This window comes from Camelus bactrianus, chromosome 2, assembly GCF_048773025.1.
Source record: "Camelus bactrianus isolate YW-2024 breed Bactrian camel chromosome 2, ASM4877302v1, whole genome shotgun sequence".
NCBI classification, from domain to species: domain Eukaryota; kingdom Metazoa; phylum Chordata; class Mammalia; order Artiodactyla; family Camelidae; genus Camelus; species Camelus bactrianus.
Genome location: NC_133540.1, coordinates 82,776,787 through 82,785,090, shown reverse-complemented (window position 1 = coordinate 82,785,090; position 8,304 = coordinate 82,776,787).

Here is an 8,304-nt window from a genome sequence, read left to right as displayed (position 1 = left end):
ATTATTTGTTATAACTTCACGTGAATCTACAATCATCTTAAAATTTTTAAATAATAATTTTAAGAAACAGGTTTAGAAAGTGTTGTGAACTACAGCCTGAAGTAAAACCTAGTCCAAGAAAATCCATTACAGTGCAATTTAAGAGGGTTCTTTGTGAATGAAGCTCCAAAGTGGAAGGCACCTGCTAGTTACCGGGCACGTGGCTACCTGCTCATAGGGCTCACTTAGCTCTGAGTCCTGAGGATACAGAGATGAATAGCTTTGTGGTACCTGCTTTAGTGCTTTTTTGTATCAGCCTTCTGGTTTCCATTGTTGTTTATGAAATCTATTGGCAGCCCAACTGTTACTCCTTTACAAGGCATCTCTTCTTGCTTTTAAAATATTTTCTTCATTTTCGTTCTTTGCAGCTTCACAGCTATGTGCCTCCCGGCGGATTTTTTTTGTTTTAATATGTGTCCTGTTTGCAATATATTGTACATCTTGATCCTGAAGAGTCACATACTTTATCCTTCACGGAAAATTTTCATTCACCATGTAAGTAATTTATCAGCTCCATTTTTTCTGTTCTCTCCTTTCAGAACTTCAATTGCACATACATTAGAACTTCTCATTTCATCTAATTTTCTGCAGCTCGACTCTTTTCTTTCATATTCTCTTGCTATAGTCCTTTTCAGGACTGTTCAGTTTTACTATTTTGCTGTTTGCCCATCTATTGAATTTTTCACCTCAATGATTTTAATTTTTTAAATTTCATTTTAGTGTTAGTCATCTTGATAGTTTAATTTTTATTAATATTTTATTTCTTAAAACATTTATACATAATTAACTTAAATTCAATATCTGATAAATCCAACACCTGACGTATTGGAAGATTTGAATCCATTATTTCTGTTTCTACAATCTCTATTTTATTATGGATTATTTCATTCTGTGTTATGTAATTTTATTGTGAGATAATAATTATGTGAACTTTACATGTTAGAATCCCGAAAGACCCATATTTAAGATAATTTTCCTTAGAGGATATTTCTACTTTCATCTGTGGCCACTATCAACCTGGAAAAATTTTATTGCAGCTTTAATATCTGGGCTCCAATTTGCAACCCTATGTCGATAGTACATACTTAACCACAGAGTCACCTGCTAATGGTTACAAATTCTAATATGGTATTATTATTAATATTATCAACTCAGAGTCTTGTCATGGAGAGGCAGCTTTCATTCTGGGGTTTCCCTGATCTCATTAGCTCTGCAATATTTGTTGTAATAAATTTCATTTTATCATGGAAAGATTTTTTTGAACATTTGTTTGCTACACTTAAAAGTCCTGTTTTGTGTTTTTATTTTTTTCTTCTGATTTCTAGGAACTACTAGTGACTGGAAATTATTACACAATGGCACAAAATAAAATATTTTATTATGCATATTTTATAAAAAATTGAAAAACAAGGACCCCACAAAAACTTAAAAGTGACATTTGTTACAGAACTGGTTTCAGCATTGTGGAGATTATTGATAAATTGTGGTGGTTTTTATTGCAAGCAATACTCTCCAAAAAGTGCCCATGAAACCAGACTCCATTAATACTCAGCTGGAGCAAAATTGGGAAAAGAAACAGTTTTATATTAAGCAAGCTCTAATAATTATAAAGTCATATGTTCTGCTTCACTCTCAGACCACAAACACTCTTTATTAAACATTAACATTGTGTCCATGTGTTATGGAAATGGCAGGCCAGTCAAGAAACAAGCACCACTCGGAGGGTTGAAGCACTCAGATGTATTACGCCGGCGGGCTCAGAGGGGCTTCTGCTCCGAAGCTCTGAGCACCTCCAAGACGTGTGCATGAGATTTTATAGGGTTAATTACAAGCTTGGGGTATTCGGCCAATAGGCATGGAACAGCTTTAGTGGCATCATTATCACAAAAGCAGAGGCAGGGAGGCAGCAAACCAACATTTCAAGGCCAGATATGTCTCTCTGAAAATCCAGCTGGCTAGCAAAACAAAACAAAACAAAACAAAAAAAACATGAGCAGGTAATCAGCAAACCAACACTTATTAACTTATATTTACGAGTTAGCCCAGCAGAACTCAGATCAGTAATCTGACGTTTGTTACGCTTAGATTTATGAGTACCCCCAGCCCGGCTTTTCCTTCAGACATACAGTTCTGACAGTCAATTTATACTGATACATTTGTGTCCTATTTACATCTTTTGTTAGAGATCTGCAGAAGAATGCACATATGCATTGAAATTTTATATGCACATATAAATATATAGTAGCAGAAATGGACATCTTGGTGGAACTTTGTCAGACAATGGAATGGAAAGCTCAAATGTTATTTCTAGGGACTGACCTGTAAGGAAAATTAGACTTAGCATAACTGAGGAGGAAGCCAGCTGTTGACGGCAGTTCCATGAGGATAAAGTCACTACTGTTGTGGACAAAATTCCGTGAGCATAACTGCATCTGGCTCATTAAGAATTTGAGTAAGTTGCCCATTTCTGCTTAGTCACTGCTTAGAGCATTCTCTATTGTTCTAGCCTATCTTGCTACTGAATTAGAAAGTGAATGCAGGAATAATAACGAAGTTCACACTTAGTGTGACTACCAGTGGAACATTGCACTAAGTGCTTCACAAATATCTTTTGAAATTTACACATTGTCTTTATGAATTTGGCACAGTATTATCATCATATTATATAGGATAAAACTGAAGTACAATGATAGTATGTAGCTTCCCCAATGTCCGACAGTACTAAGATTCAAATCTAGGCAATTCAGCCTTGCTTTAACACCCTACCTCATCCCGACCAAAGTCAGTGCTTTATAAAGTAGAAGATTGACACTGGAGAAATTAAGAACTATTTCCCAGGCTATCCTGAGAGCAAAGTGGCAGAGGCCAGGGTAGAAAGTATCTTTAGTTTTGACCTTCAACTCTAAATCTCTAACATAATTGGCTGAAAATGATGTAGACTAGAAAGGGATGAGTATTTAAAAATGAAGTCATCAAAACAAAAGAATTAATTACATCCTAGGCAAAGGATCACAAACAGTGTGAATGGGGTAGGGGTGAGAGTTTAATTATCATTCTATGCTTTCTATACTTTTACCCCTTATAAGGTTTTCAGTATTTTCAGTCTGTCTCAGAAAGTTACAACTCTTTAGGAAAAATTAAAAATAATATGAAGAATAGCAAATGCATGAGCCACCTATACTTACAGAAGTCTGAATCATCATTCTGTGTTTACTTCCTGGTTAAAGTTTTTTTATTACTATTTTATGAGTATGTTGAGGTATTCATAGGATGTGTGTTCAACCATGTCAATTAAAATACTGTACAGCCAAGTGACATAAAATTAACCCTAGAGTCAGCTTTTTATTTCTTTAAAAATATGTAGTACCTTAAAAGGTCTCATAGATCTCAAATTAATATAAACTTTGGAAAGTTCAAGAACTAAAACATATACTATCACCTTAATTTTACTAAAAGCAAAATGAAAACATCATTACTATACCTTGCAAAAGAAAAATAGATGCATTTTATTTTGTGCAAGTAAAGTCAAAACAATCTTTTTTTTTTATATTTCAGATGGTCATAAAACAACTCTTTTAGACCAATTACTCTTTGATATGTGTTTACCTCATCCAGCTATGAAAGTCAAAATTCTCAACAGCATTAACAATCTAACTTCTAAAGCAGTAAATGATGGAATTTATGCAAAAACAATTTTAGTAAAAATCTAGAAGATAGGTGCTTAAAAGACAACAGAAAATTCTTCTTAGGACTTGCTCAGCTATGAAATCATAATTTCTAAATATGTTTCTAAAATTTGATTATACAATATTTTTACTCAGTTGATATATGTTCAAAGGTATATCTCAATCTAAAATACAAACCATTAAATATTCATTTTTAAAAGCATACACCAAGCTATGTGTTTGATAGGGACTCTTGCTCAGGCACACACTTTATCAGGCTGAGTGGGTGAGGTCCAGATATTGGCCAAGTGTCTCCAAAGCTGCAGAGGTCAGAGAGGGAGAAATCACAGCGTAAAATCTGGGATATTAAAGTACAAACTACATGCTAATAGAAAATCTCATTTTTACATTTTGCTGAGGCAGCTTATGGCGTCTCAGGCCAAAGATGTACTTCCTTATGAGAGTTTTTGATTGTTTCTTTTTCAAGAAATGTAAACCACAGGAAAAGAATGGGCAGTAAAGACAGCTGGTCACCTTTCTCAAGCCTAGCACAGGAAGGAAAGAGCCATCTTGTGTTCTACTCACTTCTCTCCCACCTTGGAATAAGAGGCGGAAAGGGCTTCAACTCAAGCCCTTTAACATTATGGTAAACAAGAGTGAGGTTTACCCTCCTGGCATTTGTGTGTGTGTGTGTGTGTGTGTGTGTGTGTTGTGTGTGTTGAAGGGGGTGTGTATATATGGAAAGGAGGTGACCAGACATTAGATAGCAGACCTTGTTAATTTCCCTCTCCAGAAGCAAGATAAGGCCAGTATTATTTACAAACTCCAAAGCTGTCAAACAGGGCTTTTTTTCTTTGGCAGCTAAGAAAGTACACACTCCTATAGGACCCAAGATTACAACTCTGGTGCTGAGACATTCACTATCTATTGTTCTGAAAACTCACTTTTATTAACAATGAGAAAGAAAGAAGAAAGAATATATATCCATACTCACATCCCCAAGAACCTTGCTTCATCTGACCAAATTAAGGTCCCTTTCTTGAGGAAGAAGAGAATATATTTGATTGGCAGCAGTTGTATACAAGAATTTACTTTACTGCTCATTTTTGTTTCAATAGTGTTTACCCACAAGTAAGTGGGAGAATCTGTGTTTGAACTCAAGTTTATCTTGCAGACACTGAAGTTCATGATCTTATCACTCTACTAACTTCTCATTGAAGCTGACTACTTGGACTTTGGCTCAAAAGAATTATGAGAAAACAACTGTGAGATTAATTACATGCTGGTATTTACCAAGCACAATTGACTAAATAAAATTAATCTGCTCCCTATATCTGGGACTAAAAATTCCTTTTAATATGCCACTAACTCTATGATTATTAACATAAATCAAACAGCCTTTAATTCAAAATGTCTACCAAGTTGATTCTAAGGGTCAGGATCATTGCTAGTCTATAGCACTAGCAAGTACAGTTGTATGTGTTGTGCATTCTACAATTCTAAGAGATACTATTCATGCTGTAGTATAAAACCTGATGTGCCTAAGTAAGACCTTGAAAGACAATTAGTTTATAAGGAGGAATAAACTCCAGGTTTTGCCATCAAGGGATTTTTAACTATGTTGAACAAGCAGATTCTTTTGCTTTTGAAGACATTTAAGGAAAGAAATCTACATTCTGTCAGCCTCCTTCTGGACATTTTTATTTATTTCCTAATGGCATAATTTATATTTATTGTGAATATTTCTTTATCCAATAATGTCCTTTATTGCTACCATCCCTCTTCAATAAAAATGACTAAGTTATACAAGGATATCAATATTCAGATGAGGGACTTCCCTAGTTCTGAAAAGGAAGTGAGGCAAAAGCATTTTGGTGAGACCTGTCAGTATTACCTGCCTTCAGAGAGGAAGCAGATTGATCTTCAACCTAATCCCTGCCTTCCCTGGTAGATGAGCTATGATGACATAAAGAATTTCAAGGAAGTGACTCTTAGCTTGGGGGAAAAGATATCCCTGTGCTCAGGAATTTACAGGTACATACACAGTTTCAAAAATGATTAGCTTCTCCTTTGGACTCACACATTCATAAGAAAGGTAACTGAGAAAAATATTATATATGCAGAACCACTGGTATAAGAACATAGAAATTTGGAGAACATAGATATATATTTGGATATTAAATTGCATACTCTTAGATAAGGAAAATAAAAAGAAATGTCCTCAAAACATAAAAGAGAATTAGGAAAAACATCATAATCTGAAAAAAGCTATCATCCCTTTTGCCTTGAGTTAAATATCACAAAAATAACATTTCCTGTTCTAACGTTTCTTCTCACTTCCCATGTTTGAACTTGCTCTTTAAAAAATTTAGAACATTTATTCAGTATTACTAGGATCACAATTTGAAGATACTATCTTTATAAACATGCAATAAAAAATAATGTCCAATGTGGTTATTTATGTATGTGTGGCTAAAATTTAGAAGCCCCTTTCCTTACTAATGCCGGTACAAAAATCAAATGTATATTCAGCATTTCTTTGTATTTGCCTTCTATACGCATTTTTTAAAAAAGCATAAGACACATTCTCTGTCTTCAAGTAACTTATCTTCTTATAAGATAAATCATAAAAAACTAAAATTAGTTAATAAACATCAGGCTATTATGCAAAAGTAAATTGCATGTCACAATTCCTGTGAAGGAAATAAATAAAATTAAAATGGCAAATGGGGAAACATTTGTTCTATTCATGGAAAAAGTAATTCTTTGTCCTTAATATATAAAAAGGCCTCAAACTGTAAGAACATAAATATTTTAACAGAAAAATAAGAAGAGACTATCAATAACTTACCCATCCCTTTTAAAAAACACATTAAATCAGAATAGCATAAAAAAGTCAAACTCTGATGTAACTAAAGAAGTGCTAACTAAATAATGAGATGATAATTTTTGCCCATAAGCTTATACAACAGGTTTGCCATATCAAATGTTGGTCATTAGGATGGATAAAATGTGCATTGATATTCTGCTAATGAGAATTTAAATTGGGATGAACTTTACAAAGGATATATCTTTGATTTAGCAATTCTGCTTCTAAATTTTTTTCTGAAGTATGAAATATTATTGTAGCACAATTCAGTGTAAAACTGGTATGTATAATATAATACCTTTTTTGCAGGAGAAAGCGGAATGAAAATATTTAGAGTATTCTGCAAATACCCAAATATTAATAGTGGTTGTTTCTGTAGTAAAATTTAGAACAGATTTAAATCTGTATTTTCTATATCTTCTAGAATTATTTTGCAATGTTCATTTATTACTTTTACAAAGAGAAAAACAAATATTTTAAAGTTTTGAGTGCCTCTCAATTTTATATTTCTCACCTGCCATAAAATAATTTCCTAATTTTTATTTAACTCTTCATAGAATTTATTTATTTTATTAGACAGTGAAATTGAAAGGATCTAATCTTCTTAAATACTTCTGTTTAGACTGGTTGATGTGTACACAGGATTAATTTTAGGGGAAAAAGAATACATGCACTGTGAATCTTTTGTTTTTCTTAATCCCTCTTCTATCTCTGTTACTCTGTTTGTTAAGCTTACATGGCTTAAAAGTCACAAGTTATTTTCTGAGCCTGATTCTTTACCTAATGTTTAGGAGTTTAGACAAATCTTTTAGAATCTCTGAATCTCATGGGTAAAATTTGAGCTATCAACAGATACAGAATGCATTCAATCAATAATTTTTTATAAATCAGCAAGGCAAACATTAATGCTTTTCGTTTTATTCTAGTGTAGTATCTGGAACATGATAGGTCTGGTGAATGACTGAATGAATACATAAATGAATGGATAAAGAGATTAATGAATGAGTTAACCATAGGATATTAATATATATTTTAAAACAAGAGATATTTTTACTCATGGTTCTCAAAGTATGGTCCCCAAACCAGTAGCATCAGCATCATCTCAGAATTTGTTGTAATAGCAAATTCTCAGGCTTCACCCTAGGCCAACTGAATCAGAAACACTGGGAATTGGTACTCAGTAATCTATGTTTTGTCATGGCCTCCCAGATGATTCTGAAACATGCTAAAATTCAAGAATCTCTGATTTAGAGTGTTTTTCAATTAGTATATACCAACTGAAGTTTGATGAGTTAATTAATAATGTGGTTATCAGGCAATCTATGCACATCTAAGTAGAGTTTTTCTGAAATTAACACCTTATGCCAAACACCTTTGCAAATTACATTCCTTGCCATGTGCCATACAAAAGTGTTTATATTGTTTGATGCATGTAGTTAGTTGCCAATAGTTACACATTTAGCATTTGGACCCTTCACAAAAAGAATCTAGATCTCTAAAACTGTTGCTCTCTATTTCTGCATGGCAGGGATATGCTGGACCTTAGTCTCATCCAACATTAGCATCTTTACCACATTATTCTCCCACTAAACTCTTTATCTGAGTATATGGGACTTAGAACACAAAAAACAAACAAATAAAACAAAACGAAACAAAAGGTCTGAGAGGTTGTAGAAATGGTTAGAGTGACAGAAAGCAAATGTATTCTTCAACCATCAGTTCTACCCTCCC